This window comes from Elephas maximus, chromosome 9 (genome assembly GCF_024166365.1).
Source record: "Elephas maximus indicus isolate mEleMax1 chromosome 9, mEleMax1 primary haplotype, whole genome shotgun sequence".
Classification (NCBI taxonomy): Eukaryota; Metazoa; Chordata; class Mammalia; order Proboscidea; family Elephantidae; genus Elephas; species Elephas maximus.
Window position 1 is genome coordinate 97,177,336 of NC_064827.1, and position 19,288 is coordinate 97,196,623.

A 19,288-nucleotide genomic window follows, 5' to 3' on the forward strand; every position below is an offset into this window, starting at 1 on the left:
ATAAAAAAGCTATCAGCACAATAGGAATTGAAGGAAAATTCCTCAACATAATGCCAAATTATAGAGGGCATTTATATAAAGCCAACAGCCAACATCATCCTAAATGGAGAGAGGCTAAAAGCACTTCCCTTTGAGATCAGGAACCAGACAAGGATGCCATTTATCACACTGTGTTTCAGCATTGTGCTGGAGGTCCTAGCCAGAGCAATTAGGGTAGACAAAGAAATAAAGGGCGTCCAGATTGGTAAGAAAGAAGTAAAAGTATCTCTTATTTGCAGATGACATGATCTTATACACAGAAAACCATAAAGAATCCTCAAAAAAAGTACTGAAACTAATAGACGTGTTCAGCAAATTATCAGGATACAAGATAAACATACAAAAATCAGTTGGATTCCTCTAAACCAACAACAACAAAAAAAAAACATTGAAGATGAAATCACCAAATCAATACCATTTACAGTAGCCCCCAAGAAGATAAAATACTTAGGAATGAATCTTACCGGAGACATAAAACACCTATACAAAGAAAACTAAAAAGAAAGCAAAAGAGACTGCTTTTTGCTTGATATATTTTTTTCCATCCTTTGAGTTTTAGTTTCTGTGGGTCTCTAAGTCTAAGGTATGTCTCTTGGAGGCAGTATATAGACAGATCATGTTTTTTAATCCATTCTGCCACTCTGTCTTTTTGTTGGTGCATTTATTCCAATTACTTTCAGCATAATTATGGATAGGTATGAATTTAGTGCTATAATTTTGATGTCTTTTTTTTGTGTGTTGTGGACAGTTTCTTTTTCCCACTTAATTTTTCGTGCTGAGTAGTTTATCTTTATTGTCTTTTCTTCATACTCCTTGCTGTTGATTTTGTTTCTGCTGAGTCTCTATTTTTTTTCCTGTATTTTATTTTGATGTATAGGATTGTTTATCTTCTTTGTGGTTACTGTAATATTTACCCCTGCTTTTCTAAGTTTAAACCTAAATTTTATTTCTTTGTTATCACCTTGTCTTCCTCTCCATATGAAAGATCTATGACTATATTTCTTAGTCCTTCTTTATTGTTTTAATGTTGTCTTCTTTTACATAAGGCCATCCCTGTTTCCCTGTTTTGAGCATTTTTTCAGTCTTGATTTATTTTTTGGTTTCCCTGTCTGGGTTGACTTCTGACTGCTCTGTCCAGTGTCCTAGTCTTGGGTTGATACCTGATATGATTGATTTTCTAACCAAAGAAATCCCTTCAGTATTGTAGTTTGGTTTTGTTTTTATGAATTCCATAAACTTCTGTTTTTCTGGAAATGTCCTAATTTCACTTTCATATTTGAGAGACAGTTTTGCTGGATATATGATTCTTGGCTGGCAATTTTTTTCCTTCAATTTTTTATATAAGTCATCCCATTGCCTTCTTGCCTTTATCCTTTCTGCCGAGTAGTCTGAGCTTATTCTTATTGACTCTCCTTTGTAGGTCACTTTTTGTTTATCCCCAGCTGGTCTTAAAATTCTCTCTTTATCTTTGGTTTTGGCTACTTTAATTATAATATGTCTTAGTGACTTTCTTTTAATATCTACCTTATGTGGAGTTTGATGAGCATCTTGGATAGGTATCTTCTCATCTTTCATGATAATCAGGGAAGTTTTCTGCCAACAAATCTTTAACAATTCTGTCTGTATTTTCTGTTCTCCCTCCGTGTTCTAGAACTCCAATCACTCATATGTTATTGGTCTTGATACAGTCCCACATGATTCTTAGGGTTTATTCTTTTTTTAAATTCTTTTATCTGATTTTTGTTCAAATATATTAGTGCCAAGTGATTTATCTTCAAGTCCAGAAATTCTGCCGTCCACTTGCTCAGTTGTGCTCCTCTGACTTTCTATTGAGTTGTCTATTTCTGTAATTTTATTGTTAATCGTCTGAGTTTCTGATTGCTGTCTGTCTATGGATTTTTCAAGCTTATTAAATTTTTCATTATGTTCCTGAATAACCTTTTTAATTTCTTCAGCTGCTTTATCTGTGTGTTCCTTGGCTTGTTCTGCATATTGCCTGATGTCTTGAAGGGTTCTGTATATTAATATTTTGAATTCTGCCTCTGGTAATTCCAGGAAGGCACTTTCATCTAGAAGACCCCTTGATTCTTTGTTTTGAGAGCTTGTTGAGGTGATCATGATCTGTTTCTTTATGTGACTTGATATTGACTGTTGTCTCTGAGCCATCTATAAGTTATTGTATTAGTTTATTTTATGTTTGTTTACTGTATCATAGCTTCTTGCTTTGTTTTGTTTTGATGTGCCCAAATGTGTTGCTTCAGTGTGCTAGCTTGATTATTTTCACCTTTGGAGCTCTGACATCCTGTCCCCAGATGGCTAGAGCTGTTATCAGGTATATCAGTCTAGGAGTCCATTCACTTTTCTTGTATGAATTCAGCTCACGTGTCCAGGTTGCTGATCATCAAGTCTGTGGTACTGGCTCTGTCCTACAGTCTTAGAGGGGCAGGGGTGATTGGCATAGGTACTGGTATCTGATTGCAGCAGGGGGTCACACTCTGAACAAGGCTGTGTGCTGACAATCATCCCGCAAGTGTCTGTGAGGAAAGCTTGTCCCTGTTCGCTAGAGCATACAGGTGGGTGGTTTCTGCAGATGGACCACGAACACCCAATGTTTTCGGTTGTAAGGACTGGGAAGTACAGTTATCCTTGGATCCCTGTTGTGGGTGGCTGGGTGACCTGAGGGAAGCCACCATTCCTTAGACCCCGATGTGGGTAGGTGAGGACCCTGTTTAATAGGCAAAGCGGTGTCAAACATCAAACATGCACCTCCTCACTGCACAGCTGAAACAGTTGTAGTCTGCCAACAAGGGCCTATTCTCCTGAAGTAGGCCCACACATGTCCATGCAGGGGGAAAAGGTACTCAAAGTCCTTAGACTGTTTATGCCTGGACTGAAGCCGCTTCTGTCCTGAGCTCCCCCAGTTAGCAGAGCTGGCAAATTATCTTTTCCCACAATTGTGAATTTATTCCTTTTCCACGTAAGATAGGCCCAGGGAAATGAACAGTCGCTGAAGCTGGCTTGGGGGTGGGCAGTGCGGTAGAATATATGTAAGTACTTAGGTTTTGCCAAGGGTGCTGCTCTTCTCTGGTTCTGGAGGCTGAGTAGGCTGTGTGGTTGGCTGCTTCTCTCTGAGGAAACTGCGGATGAATGTTACCACCAGCCCGCCACAGCTGCTCTCAGGAATGGTGCCTGAGGGCTCCCGTTGATTCAGGTCCAGTAACTCCTCCCTGCTTCTGAGCTGTATCTTACTCCCCTGCCCCTCTCTTCATTTTCTAACCTTGCCTTTGATGTTCAGGGCTTCTAGCTTGTCATAAATACATTCATTTCTCTTGTTTTTTGGAGTCTTTGTTGTAAGAGGGTTCACAGGAAGCATCTGTCTATTCTGCCATCTTGGCCCTGCCTCGCTTGCTGAGATTTTAATTATCCAGACCAAATATAGGACCTTAAGGTATAAAGGCTTATCAGACATTATAAAAATGTATAAATATGATTGGATAATGAGGGGGGCACAAAGTATAATGAGCAAGAAAGAGGCAGTTGTATTGGTATTGTATTGTGTATTTAATATTCCCAAAGGAGAATGCTGCATACAGTCCCATATGAGACTCTATGTGACTTCTTCATTAATGCTCTAGCATGTCCTTTAAGAGGTAAAATTTTAAATTATGGGCATTGGTTCAAGTAGCCTAACAATCGAGCATGCAGCTAGCATGTGTGTCACCTCCTGTATAGTACAACTTACCTATAAATTTAGAATAGCCAATAGGGACTGTTTTACATGCTGTAAGAAAGTGTGTCATTAAGGTGAAGATGGAATTATAGTGTATGTAGGTACTAGGTCTGAAATTGATCAAACATGCAATCAAGATGCATTGATAATTGCTGGTGATTGGAATATGAAAGTTTGAAACAAGGAAGAAGGATCAGTAGTTGGAAAATATGGCCTTGGTGATAAAAACAATGCTGGCAATCACATGACAGAATTTTGCAAGCCCAACAGCTTCTTTATTGCAAATATCTTTTTTTCAACAACATAAATGGTGACTGTACACTTGGACCATGGGATAGAATACACAGGAATCAAATTGACTACATCTGTGAGAAGAGATGATGGAAAAGCTCAATATCATCAGTCAGAACAAGGCCAGGGGATGACTGCAAAACAGACCATCAATTGCTCGCATGCAAGTTCAAGTTGAAGCTGAAGAAAATTAGAACAAGTCCATGAGAGCCAAAGTACAACCTTGAATATATCCCATCTGAATTTAGAGACCATCTCAAGAATATTATTGGACACGAACTGAACACTAATGACCAATGACCAGAGGAGTTGTGGAATGAAATCGAGAACATCGTACATAAGGAAAACAAGAGGTCATTAAAAAGACAGGAAAGAAAGAAAAAAACAAAATGAATGTCAGAAGAGACTCTGAAACTTACTCTCGAATGTCAAGTGGCTAAAGCAAATGGAAGAAAAGATGAAGTTAAAGAACTGAACAGAAGACTTCAAAGGGCAGCTCAAGACAAAATAAAGTATTATAATGACATGTGCAAAGACTTGGAGTTAGAAAATCAAAATGGAAGAGCACACTTGGTATTTCTCAAGCTGAAAGAACTTAAGAAAAAATTCAAGCCTCAAGCTTGCAATAGTGAAGGATTCTATGAGCAAAATACTGAACAACTCAGGAAGCATCAAAACAAGATGGAAGGAATACACAGGGTCACTGTACCAAAAAGAATTGGCCGACATTCAGTAATTTTGGGAGGTAGCATATGATCAAGAACCGATGGTTCTGAAGGAAGAGATCCAAGCTGCACTGAAAGCATTGGTGAAAAACAAGACTCCAGAAATTGACAGAATACCAACTGAGATGTTTCAAACAATGGATGCAGTGCTGGAAGTGCTCACTCATCTACGCCAAGAAATTTGGAAGACAGTTACCTGGCCAACTGACTGGAAGAAATCCATATTTACGCCAATTCCAAAGAAAGGTGATCCAAGAGAATGTGGAAATTATCGTACAGTATCATTAGTGTCGCACACAAGTAAAATTTTGCTGAAGGTCATTCAAAAGCAGTTGCAGCAGTACATCAACGGGGAACTGCCAGAAATTCAAGCCAGATTCAGAAGAGAATGTAGAACGAGGGATGTCATCACTGATGTCCGATGGATCTTGGCTGAAAGCAGAGAATACGAGAAAAATGTTTACCTGAGTTTTATTGGCTATGAAAAAGCATTTGACTGTGTGAATTATAACAAATTATGGATAACATTGTGAAGAACGGGAATTCCAGAACACTTCATTGTGGTTATTAGGAACCTGTAATTAGATCAAGAGACAGTCATTCAAAGAGAAAAGGGAATACTGAGTGGTTTAAAATTAGAAAGTATGTGTGTCAGGGTTGTATCCTTTCACCATATTTATACAATGTGTATGTTGAGCAAATAATCCAAGAAGCTGGACTATTTGAAGAACAGGACACCAGGACTGGAGAAACACTCATTAACAACCTGTGATATGCAGATGACACAACTTTGCTTGCTGAAATTGAAGAGGACTTAAGTACTTTTTTTTTTTTTCTTTTTTAAGTACTTACTGATGGAGATCACAGACTGCAGTCTTCAGTATGGATTACAACTCAACATAAAGAAAACAAAAATCCTCACAACTGGATCAATAAGCAATATCATGAATAAATGGAGAAAATATTGAAGTTATCAAGGATTTCGTTTTACTTGGATCCACAATCAATGTCCATGGAGGCAGGATTTAGGAAATCAAATGAGGTATCTCATTGGGCAAATCTGTTGCAAAAGACCTCTTTAAAGTGTTTAAAAGCAAAGGTATCGCTTTGAGGGCTCAGGGGTACCTGACTCAAGCTATGGCATTTTCAATCACCTCACATGCATGCAAAAGCTGGAAAATGAATAAGGATGACCAAAGAAGAATTGATGTCTTTAATTATGATGTTGGCAAATAGTATTGAATATACTGTAGACTGCCAGAAGGATGAACAAATTTGTCTTGAAGAAGTATAATCAGAATGTGCCTTAAAAGTGAGGAAGTCAAGACTTTGTCTCATGTAGTTTGGATATGTTGTCAGGAGGGACCAGTCCCTAGAGAAGGACATCATGCTTAGTGAAGAAGAAGGTCAGTGAAAAAGAGGAAGACCCTTAACAAGATGGATTGGCAGAGTGGCTGCAACAATGGGCTCAAACAGCAATGATTGTGAGGATGGAGCAGGACCTGGCAATGTTTCATTCTGTTGTACATAGGTCACTATGAGTCAAAACTGACTTGATGGCATCTTTTTTTTTTAACAACAATAGGTGTTAGGTTTGGTATAGCTGTAAGGTTGAAGATCTCCCCTAAGTGTTGGTGGAGGCATGATCAAAATGTATCCCATCAGTGATTGCATTTTCAAGTGAGGTCTACACAATGGACTGCAGTATCTTACTCCAGGGCTATTATCTAAAGTATACACAACCAGCGAGAAGGATTAATAATACCATTTGCACAGTGTATATGCTGTAACTTGATGCATGGTGGGGGATGACAAGTATGGGCATAGTATAGACCAGTTGATGTGCCTATCCTACATACAGATATGTGGGGGGATCCTACATCTCTTAACTTCAGACTTTTGGTAGAGATTGACATAAATATATCTTAGTCTCAGCAATTCACATAGCGGTAGGCATGAATCTCAGAACTATCAACTCAATAAGATCATTCTTGGCATTATTAATTAAATATATTTTATAGCCTGACAATTTTGGTAAACTTATGACTTAAGCAAATGGTCACATTCAGCATTCCAAAATAATTCTAGCAGATAGCCAAAGGGACGCTCAATGGTGAGTGGATTATACCTTACACTGTATGATTTCAATTATTTTAAAATTATTAAAATTTGTTTTATGGCCCATAATATGGCCTATGTTAGAAATGTCCACTGGAAAAAAATGTGTATTCAGCTGGTGTTCTGCGAAGGTTTCTATAAATGCAATTTGATCAGTTTGGTAATATATTGTTCAAATCATCTATATTCTTACTGATTTTCTGTGTATTTGTTTTGTTAATTACTGAGACGAGTGTTGAAGTCTTCAAGAATAATTGCAGATTTCTCTATTTTTTCAGGCCTATAAAATTATTGCTTAGTGTCTTTTGATGTTCTAGTGTTAGGTGCATACACTTTTAGAATTTTATGTAATCTTAGTGTTGAACCTTTCATTATGCAATGTTCCTCTTTATGCATAGTAATCTTTCTTGTTCCTAAGTTGACTTTATCTGATATTAATATAGGGTTGCGTGTGTGTGTGTGTGTTTCGCTATTTATTTCGCTTCCGTTCTCTCAGATCTGGAAACTGTGGCTTAGTGTCTTTGATTAATTTTGGAAAATTCTGAGCTATTATATATTCAAATATTTCTTCCCTATTTTTCCTCTTTCTCTTCTTTTCCAATTCTAGTTATAGTGTATTAAACATTTGATATTGTCCTATAGCTCTTGGATTCTCTGTTTTTTTGTTTTGTTTTTTCCACCTTTTTTCTCTTTGTGTTTCAGTGAGGGTAATTTCTATTGACGTATCTTCAAATTCACTGCTTATTTCCTTGGCTTTGTCAAATCTACTGATGAGGGCACTAAAGGCATTCTTCACTGTTGTTACTGTGTTATTTCAATTATTTTCATTCTATTCTCTTTTACAGATTTCATCTCTCTCCTGAAACTCCCATCTGTTTATGCATGTTGCTCACCTTTTTAGATAGATTCATCAATATATTAATCATAGATATTTTAAATTTTTTGTCTGGTATTTCAAACATTAGGGTCCTATCTTAGTTTGTGTTTTTTTTTGTCTCTTTCTCTCTCTCTTGGTTTTGACATTGTGTTGTTGTTTTGTTTTGTTTTTGTTTTTTCCTTCTTTATGTGTATTGTAATATTTGGTAGAAAGCTAGACTTTAATGGTAAGACAGTAGATGGTACGGTCAGTAGAATTTATTCCTGGAAAAGGGCACACCATTTCTTTTGCTAGACCTCTATTACAAGTGGTTGAGTCAGTCCAGTCAGGAGTTGAGCGAGTTTTGTTTTGCTGTTGTTGTTGATGCTATTATTACCCTAACAAACCACAGCCCTCAAAATCCTTTAGTGTTACCCTTAGTGTAAGATAGGTTGGTTTGCTAGAGATTTTTTTTTTTTTAAATTTCATTCCTGTGCTTTAAGTCTTCCTTTTGTGCCTGCACCTCAGAGATAGTCTCTCTTCATGCTCTTGATACTCTCCTAGTAGTAGTATGCTATCATTTATTAGTCAGCACTTGTTAGCCTGGTGTTGGGGGCAGGGGTAGAGAAGCATGTTCTCTATTATTCTGGTTAGCTTTAGACAGGCAATGTCCCTAGGTCTCGTTGGTGGGGCATCCTCAGTAATCTTGCCTACAGCAATCGGGCAGTTCAAATTGTCTTGGCCCAGTACATTTTTGTGCCTCTTTTCAAGCATAGAGGTTTTTTTGTTTTGTTTTGTTTTGTTGCATTTCTTTGGTATCATGCTGAGGGAAGGCAATGGATGTCCTCACAAAACTTTTATTTCAATTTAACAGTGAGAGTGTACTCTGAAAGGATTTGTGCTAGTTAGCAGTTCTGTTAAGGGTGTTAATGTTTAATTTTCCAAACCTGATAGAGACTCAAAATGCTAAATTTGGTATATATATTTCTGTCTCACTAGATAAAACCAGAGCGGGATATGTGATTTACCCAAGAATTCATGATCTCATTTAAATTCCTTGGTAGGATGGGCTTCAGTCAGAAGGCTGGTATTTTACCATCAGAGTACCTAAACTTTGGGATCTCCTCAGCCTATAACATCTTCTTTGAGACCCAAAACAATGTCTCTCCATACCAACCCCCTCAATATCAAATTCTCATACACAGAGCCTCAATGGAGGGTTTTGAACCTACCATCATACTGGACAATACTATTCCTCTAGTCAAAGCTAAAGTTGATAACTAACACAACTGAATTAATCATTATCTCCGTTCCTGAAATTTGGAACTGGAATGCTGGTATTCTTTTCAGTTGATAGGAGGTTCTAGATCTGGAAGCACATTTATTATGTTTCCTTTAGAAGAAATAGGTAAGATGGTGACTTAGGCTGAGTTCACTAGAGAAGAAAAACCAGAGAAGTGCATAAATATGTACAGAGAGAGAGATTTGTATCAAGGAACTGGCTCACATGGTTGTAGAGGCTGGAAAGTCCTAAGTCTGTGGGTCAGGGTGGAGGCTTCTTCTGACTCACATAGCTGCAGGGTGAATCCAAAATTGCCAGGTCAGAAAGCAGGCCTATGGCTCACAGGCTGCAGAGGCCAAGGAATCCCAAGATCAACAGGTAAGGTGGCAAGCCTCTGGCTCACAGGCTGTGGAGGCTGATGAATCCCAAGATCTGCAGGTAAATTGGCAGCTCAAGTTCCAAAAACCAGAGGTCAGATGAATGGGAGCCAGTTGCAGGATCCAGAGTGAGCAAAAGCCAGTGAGCTTTGTGAGAAAGTCCACCTGTATTGGATGCAGACCGCACCTCCAAGGAAACTCCCTTTCAACCGATTGCCTGGTCATAACAGATCTCATCATGAAGGGATTACATTGTATCACATCTCATTATGGAAGTGATTACATCATTACATAGCTGCCAAACCACTGAGAATTCTTGCCCAGCCAAGTTGAAGCACAACCTTAATCATCACAGATAGTTAACTAACAGACATGTCTCTGTATTTTAAGCTAATTTAAAAGAAAATTTTCAGGTACTTTTAAAAACCAGAAGAGGTGTTTTTCTCTATGTGTTAATGTCCTCAGCCATAGTGGTCTAGGATTATAAATCAATGCTGCAACAATAAGCTATGAGCCACTGTGTGTGAAAAGAAAAAGAAATAGATTTTAACTGCTGAAGCCCTAAGAGGTTATTAAAAATAAGAGAGAGGAAAGTAGAAAGGGGAAAAAAAAATCCTTTAAAAGAAAATCTAATAGAATACACAGGGCTATTATTGTTCCACTTCTATTTGTCCAGGCTTCCTGAACCTCTTGATGGGCACTTCTACTCTTGAAGGTCTCTTGGAAAAGTACCAAGATTATTTAAGTCTCTCCTTACTCCATTCGCCTCTTCAATTTTAGAGGCTCTAACAATTGGCTATGATTGAAGTTTTTCCAGACTACGTGAACAATAACTAAATACAATGACAATGTACATAATGGGCATCAAAGAAACATCATTGTTAACTTTTCATGTGGTTTGAATTGAGATGTTAACACTAATCATCCGCTTTTATAAGGTATTAGTTTGGATCTTTTTTGTTTGCTTTTCCTTCCCCTTAGTGAATGTTGTTTTCTTTTCATCACTGTGAATGTTTTATGAGTTGTGATTTATTTGTATGTTGGATTTAATTTACTTCTGTGTTACTCTACAGATGTTTTTTTTAATCTGATTAAAAATGGGGTTCAGAATATAAAAATTTTGTTCTATATTGTCAGCTCTCCCACTAATCTTTGTTGGCCTTGGCCAAAGGCAAATTTAATGGTATTCACTTAAGCTTTGCTATCACATGTAATTTGGTACCACTGTATTTCATTGTTAGAAGCAGAACAATTCTCATTTTTTATTGTATATCTCATATTTTGCAGTTTCTTCTTCTTCCTTAGCATCAATATTCTACTAAAATGACTAGTTTGAGGCAATTTAAAAACAAAAACAAAAAAACAAAAAACTTCAGCTTTCTGAGTTTATATACAGCAAACACACAGAGATAAAAGGCAAATATGGTGGTCAAGGCAAATTACTTATCTCTAGTTAGTCAATATCTTTCTATATCTTTCAACACTTGCAGAGTTATCTTTCCAGCTAGAGAAAACAGAGGTACTTACACGTAATGGAGGATTCCTCAAATATGGAGCAGCAGGTTAGCTTATCAAAGATGAACTGAGCAGTTGCCATCGAGCCACTTCCAACGCATGATGACCATAAGCATGTCAGGGTAGAATTGTGCTACATAGTTTTTTTTTTTTTTTTTCAGTAACTGACTTTTTGAAAGTAGATCATCAGGCATTTTTTCTGAGGTACCTCTGGGTGGACTTGAACTGCCAACTTTTGTTTGCAGCTAAGAGCATTAACTATTTTCACCTCCCAGAGATTCCCATCAAAGATTAGGGGAGGGAAATCCCTAGAGAATTCGCTTGTGAAAAGAAGCAGTTCTACTGGGGAGACTGGCATATATGTGTCTGTGTAAGTTATGTGTAATGTATGTGAACATGAATGAATATCCATAAATAAGAGGAATAGGAAGGATATCTCTTTTCTCAGATGTGTTTTAGGAAAAGAAAGGCCTTGTCTGTGGGGAGTATCAGGACTTGCGTGTCCTAGGTCTCACTCAAGAGCTGATAGTACTGAAGGAAGAAGTCCAAGCTGCATTGAAGATATTGGCGAAAAACAAGGTCCCCGGAAATTGACGGAATACCAATTGAGCTTTTTCAACAAATGGAAGCAGTGCTAAAAGTACTCACTAGTCTATTCCGAGAAATTTAGAAGACAGCTACCTGGCCAACCAACTGGAAGAGATCCATATTTATGACTATTCCAGAGAAAGGTGATCCAACAGAATTGGAAATCATTCAGCAATATCAATAATATCGCACGCAAATAAAATTTTGCTGAAGATCATTCAAAAGTGATTGCAGCAGTACATCGATGGAGAACTGCCAGAAATTCCAGCCACATTCAGAAGAGGACGTAGAATGAACGATATCATTGCTGGTGTCAGATGGATCATAGCTGAAAGCAGAGAATACCAGAAAGATGCTTGCCTTTGTTTTATTGACTATACAAAGGTATTCAACCATGAGGATCATAACAAATTATGGATAACATTGCAAAAAATGGGAATTTCAGAACACTTAATTGTGCTCATGAGGAACCTGTATATAGATCAAGAGGCAGTCATTCAAACAGAACGAGGGGATACTGTGTGGTTAAAGTCAGGAAAGTAGTGCATCAGGGTTGTATCCTTTCACCATACTTTATTCAATCTGTGTGCTGAGCAAATAATCTGAGAAGCTGGGCTATATGAAAAAGAATAGAGCATTAGGATTGGAGGAAGACTCATTAACAAACTGCATTATGCAGATGAGACAACGTCGCTTGCTGAATGTGAAGAGGATTTGAAGCATACTGATGAAGATCACAGACTACAGTCTTCAGTATGGATTACATCTCAATGTAAAGAAAACAAAAATCTTCAAAACTGGGCCAATAAGCAAAATCATGACAAAGGAGAAAAGATTGAAATTGTCATGAATTTCATTTTACTTGGATTCACAATAACACCCAAGGAAGCAGTAGTCAAGAAATCAAACGACGCGTTGCATTGGGCAAATCTGCTGCAGAAAAACCTCTTTAAAGTGTTAAAAAGCACAGATGTTATTTTAAAGATTAACGTGTGACTGACCCAAGCCATGATGTTTTCAATCACCTCATATGCATGTGAAAGCTGAGCAATGAATAAGGAAGACAGTAGAAGAACTGACGCTTTTGAATTATGGTGTTGGTGAAGAATACTGAATATACTATGGACTGCCAGAAGAACAAACAAAGCTGTCTTGGAAGAAGTACAGCCAGAATGCTCCTTAGAAGTGAGGATGGCAAGACTTCGTCTCATGTAGTTTGGACATATTGTCCGGAGGGACCAGTCCCTGGAGAAACACGTCATGCTTGGAGAAGTAGACGGTCAGCAAAAAAGAGGAAGAACCTCAATGAGATGGGCTGACACAATGGCTTCAATAATGGGCTCAAACATAACAACAATCATGAGGATGGCAGGGGACTGGGGAGTGTTTTTTTCTGTTGTACACAGGGTTGCTATGAATCGGAACTGAGTCCATGGCACCTAACAACAACTGGTCTCAATAGCTTTGTCTTTCTAACTTTAGGAAAATAGGCTGGAAAATTAGTAAAGAGGATCCACTGCATCCACATCACAGTAAGAAAATCAGACTAGAGAAAATCTGTGTGGAGTCACATGCAAGTACAGAAAACATACTTCTTTTCTTCCATTTCCAGCTGTGCTCTACATTTCTAGCTTTATAAATGAGGGCACCAATGCTTAATAAATACATTACAAGCAAGGAAAACTACAGGCTAATATCTCTAATGAACATAAATGCAAAAATCCTAAAGAATATATTAGCAATTCAAATACAACAATGTAGAAGAAGAATTTTACACTACAAACGTATATACTAGCCTGATTCAACATTCAAAAGTCAAGCAACGTAATTCATCACATTAACAAGCTAAAGAGAAATCGTATGCTTACATGACTCAATGTAGAAAAAGTGTTTGACATAATTCAACACATATTCCTATTAAAAACTCCCAGTAAACTAAGGATAGAGGGAAGCTTCTTCAACTTGATAAAGTAGATGTACAAAAACCCTTCAGTTAACATCATACTTAATGATGAAAGACTAGATGCTTTTCCCTGTAACATCAGAAACAAGGCAAGGATGTCCCCTCTTTCCACTCTTATTCAGCTTCATACTGGAGTCCTAGCTAATGCAATAAGATAAGAAAAGGAAATAAAGATAAACAGATTGGGAAGGAAGAAAACTACCTTATTTGCAGATGGCATTACTGTCTATGTAGAAAATCTCAAACCCATTGCCATTGAGTGGATTCCAACTCATAACGACACTATAAAACAGAGTAGAACTGCCGCATAGGGTCTGTAAAGAGCAGTTGGTGGATCTGAACTGCTAACCTTTTGGTTAACAGTTGAGCTCTTAACCACTGCACTACCAGGGCTCCAGAAAATCTCAAAGAATCTACCAAAAAAAAAAAATCCTAGAACTAATAAGCAAGTATAGCAAGGTGGCAGAATACAAGGCTAATACACAAAAGTCAATTTTTTTTTTTATATACCAGCAATGAATAATAAGAATTTGAAATTAAAAACATAATACCATTTACATTATCACTAAAACAATGAAATGATTAGCTATAAATCTAACAAAATATGTATAGAATCTATATGAGGAAAGATATTGGTTCTTCCCAATAAAATCTGTAGAGTCAATCCAATCAAACTCTAAAACCTAGCATGCTCTTCTGTGGGTATTGAGAGGCTGATTTTAAAATTTATATGGAAAGGCAAAAGACCCAGGATGATCAACAGAATACTGAAGCAGAACAAAGGTGGAAGGCTGATATTACATAATTTGAAGACTTAATATAAAGCTACAGTAATCAGCACAAGGTGCTATTGGTGAAAGAAGAGACAAATAGATCAATGAACAGAATAGAGAGTGTAGAAGTAGACCTAAATGCATATAGTCAACTGATCTTTGACAAAGGAGCAAAGACATTGCAGTGGAGACAGGATTATCTTTTCAATAAATTGTCCTGGAACAATTTGGACATTCACATGAAAAAATAAATCAATAAATCTAGGATACAGATCTTACATTTCCTACAAAATTTAACTCAAAATGTATCCCAGACCTAAATTTAAAGTGCAAAACTATAAAATTTTCAGAAGATAATATGGAAGAAAATCTAGATGACCCTGGATTTGGCTATGACTTTTTAGATGTAACCCCAAAAGCAAATCCATGACACAAAAAAATTGATAAATTAAACTTCATTAAAATTGAAAACCTCTGCTCTGCAAAAGACACTGTTAAGAGAATGAAAAGTCAAGCCATGGATTGGAAGAAAATATTTTCAAAATACGTATCTGATAAAGGAACTGTGTCCAAAATATACAAAGAACTCTTAAAACTCAACAATAAGAAAACAACCTAATTAAAAAATTGACATGCCTGAACAAACTCCTTACCAAAACAGATACACGAATGACAAATAAGCATTTGAATCAGATGCTCAAATCATAGGTCATTGGGGAATTACAAATTAAAAGAACAATGGAATGCAACTACACACCAATTAGGATGGCAAACAAACAAACCGCACAATACCAAATGCTGGCCAAGATGCAGAGCAGCAAGATCTCTCATTCATTGCTGGGAGGAATGTAAAATGATACAGACAATTTGGAAGACAGTTTGGCAGTTTCTTACAAAGTTAAACATGGTCTTAACATACCCTCCAACAACTGTGCTCCTAGGTATTTACACAATTGAGTTGAAGACTTATGTCAACACAAAAACCTGTACAGGAATATTTACAGAAACTTTATTCATAATTTAAAAAAATTGAAAGCAGCCAAGGTGTCCTTCAACACAACAGGTGAATGGATAAACTATGGTAAACCCATCCAATGGGGTATTTTTTAGCGATTAAAAAAAAGAGAGAAGCTATCAATCCTTAAAAAATATGGTGGAATCTTAAATACAATTTGCTGTGTGAAAGAAGCCAGTCTGAAGAGGCTATATACTGTGTGATTCCAAGAATATGACATTCTGAAGGAAATAAAACTATTAAAAAAAAAAAAAAAAGGAGGCAGTAAAAAGATCAGTGATTGCCAGGAACTCAGAGGAAGTGAGGAAGCAATGAGTGGAGGAAGCACAAAGCACTTTTAGGGTGGAAAAGCTATTCTGTGTGAAACTGTAATGGTAGTCACATGACATTATACATTTATCAAAACTCATAGAACTGTACAACAGAAAGAGCGAACTCTAATGTAAATGATGGACTTTAGTTAGTAATAATGTATCAATATTAGTTCATTAACTGTGATTAGTATAGTGTACCACACTAATGCAGGGTGGGAAGCATATGGGAACTGGGTGCAGGGTGGAAGGCATATGGGAACTCTGTATTATTTGTTCAATTTTGTTTGTAAATTTAAAACTAGTCTAAAAATACAGTCTATTACTTAACAAAAGAGTGAGGGAGGCGGAGCAAAGATGGCAGAATAGACAGATGCTTCCGTCGAGCCCTCTGTACAACAAAGACCCTAAAAAACAAGTGAAAGGAGAATGTTTGTGACAAGCTGGGAACCCTGAACATCAAAGGCAAGCTTAGACAATGAACTGAGGGGCAGCAGGAGGAAGAGGCCATTCAGAAGTGGAGAAGAGTTACTGGACCTGAATCTCAGGGAGCCCTCAGGCACCATTCCCGGAGCGGCAGCGGCAGCAGCGGGGGGCTCGTATTAGCGTTTGGCTGCAGTTTCCTCAGGAAGAAGCAGCCAGCCACACGGCCCACTCACACCCCTGGAACCTGAGGAGAACAGTGTGCCCTCGGCAAAAGCTAAGTACTTGTGTATATTTTACCATGCCCACCCCCACACCCCCAAGCCGGCTTCAGCGGCTGAATCCCTGGGCCTGAGGTAGACCCTGGTGAGCACCTAGAGCCATCATCCCGGCCTTGGGGAAGGAAAAAAATTTGCAATTGGGGGGAAAAGATAATTTGCTAGCTCCATTAACCAGGGGAGCTCAGGACAGAAGTGGCTTCTGTCCAGGCATAAACCATCTGTGGACCTTGAGCAACTTTCCCTTTGGCATGGAGCTGTGTGGGCCTATTTCGGGAGAACAGGCCCTTGTTGGCAAACTCCAACCATTTCGGCTGTGCTGTGGAGAGGCGGATGTTTGACGTTTGACGTTGCTTTGCCTATTAGACAAGGTCCTCACCTACCCACATCAGGGACCTAAGGACTGGTAGCTCCACTCAGGTCATCCAGCCACCCGCGACAGGAGTCCAAAGATAACTGGTACCTCCCAGTCCTTACAACCAAAAACTTTGGGTGCCCATGGTCCCTCTGCAGAACCCACCCACCAGCATGCTCTGGGGAATAGAGACGTGTTTTCCTCAGAGACACTTGGGGGTCGGTTCTCAGCCCCCTGCCTTGTTCAGAGTGTCACCCTCTGCTGCAATCAGATACTGGTATATACGCCAATCACCCCTGCCCCTTTAAGACTGTAGGACAGAGCCTGTACCTCACACTTGATATTAGCTACCTGGAAACCTGAGCTGAATTCATACAAGAAAACTGAATGGACTCCTAGACTGATATACCTGATAACAGCTCTAGCCAGCTGGGGACAGGACATCAGAGCTCCAAAGGCAAAAATAATCAACCTAGCTCACTCAAGTAACCCATAGGGGTACACCAAAACAAGACAAAGCAAGCAGCTACGACACAGTATGCTAGCATGAACTAATACAGTAACTTACAGGTGGCTCGGAGACAAGAGTCAATATCAAGTCACATAAAGAAACAGACCATGATCACCTCAACAGGCTCTCAAAACAAAGAATCCAGGTATCTTCTAGATGAAAGTGCATTCCTGGAATTACCAGGTGCAGAATACAGAAGTTTAATATACAAAATTCTTCAAGACATCAGGAAGGAAATGAGGCAATATGCAGAACAAGCCAAGGAATACGCAGATAAAGCAACTGAAGAAATTAGAAAGAGTGTTCAGGAACATAATGAAAAGTTTAATAAGCTGGAAAAATCCATAGACAGCAATCAGAAATTCAGAAGATTAACAATAAAATTACAGAATTAGACAACTCAATAGAAGATCAGAGGAGCAGAATTGAGCAAGCAGAAGCTAGAATTTCTGAACTCAAAGATTAATCACTTGGCACTAATATATTTGAAGAAAAATCAGATAAAAGAATTAAAAAAAATGAAGAAACCTTAAGAATCATGTGGGACTCTATCAAGAGAAATAACCTACGAGTGATTGGAGTACCAGAACAGGGAGGTATAACAGAAAATACAGAGAAAATTGTTGAGGTTTTGTTGGCAGAAAACTTCCCTGATATTGTGCAAGATGAGAAGATATCTATCCAAGATGCTCATCAAACTCCACATAAGGTAGATCTTAAAGTCACCAAGACATATTATAATCAAACTTGCCAAAACCAAAGATAAAGAGAGAATTATAAGAGCAGCGAGGGATAAAAGAAAAGTCACCTACAAAGGAGAGCCAATAAGCATAAGCTCGGACTACTCAGGAGAAACCATGCAAGCAAGAAGGCAATAAGATGACATATTTAAAAAGTTGAAGGAAAAAAATTGCCTACCAAGAATCATATATCCATCAAAACTGTCTCTTAAATATGAAGGTGAAATTAAGACATTTCCAGATAAACACAAGTTGAGGGAATTCGTAAAAACCAAACCAAAACTACAAGAAATACTAACGGGGGTTCTTTGGTTAGAAAATCAATAATATCAGGTATCAAACCAAGACTAGAACACTGGGCAGAGCAACCAGAAGTCAACCCAGACAGGGAAATCCAAAAAAACAAAGCAAGATTTAAAAAAAAAAAAGCCCAACACAGGGTAATGGTGATGTTATTATATAAAAGAAGACAACATTAAAATAATAAAGAGGGACTAGGAAATGTAATCATACACTTTCCATATGGAGAGGAAGATACGGTGATACAAAGAAATAAAAGTTAATTTTAAATTTAGAAAAATACGGGTAAATAATAAGGAAACCACAAAGGAGACAAACTATCGTACTCATCAAAATAAAATACAAGGTAAAAATACAGACTCAGCAGAAACAAAATCAACAACGACAAATATGAGGAAAGGACAATATATAAAGAAAATCTACTAAGCACATAAAATCAAGTGGGAAAAGAAACTCAACAACACACAAAAAAAGGCATCAAAATGATAGCACTAAATTCATACCTATCCATAATTACCCTGAATGTAAATGGACTAAATGCACCAATAGATAGAGAGTGGCAGAATGGATTAAAAAACAAGGCCCATCTATATGCTGCCTACAAGAGACACACCTTAGACTTAGAGACACAAACAAATTAAAACTCAAAGGATGGAAAAAAATATATCAAGCAAATAAGAATCAAAAAAGAGCAGGAGCGGCAATATTAATTTCTGGCAAAATAGACTTTAAAGTGAAATCCATCAGAAAGGATAAGGAAGGACACTATATAATGATTAAAGGGACAATACACCAAGAAGATATAACCATCTTAAATATTTATGCACCCAGTGACAGGGCTGCAAGATACATAAAACAAACTCTATCAGCATTGAAAAGTGAGATAGAGAGCTCCACAATAATAGTAGGGATTCAACACATCACTTTCGGTGAAGGACAGGACGTCCAGAAAGAAGCTCAACAAAGACACGGAAGATCTAAATGCCACAATCAACCAACTTGACCTCGTAGACATATACAGAACACTCCACCCAACAGCAACCAACTGTACTTTCATTTCTAGTGCACATGGAACATTCTCTAGAATAGACCACATAT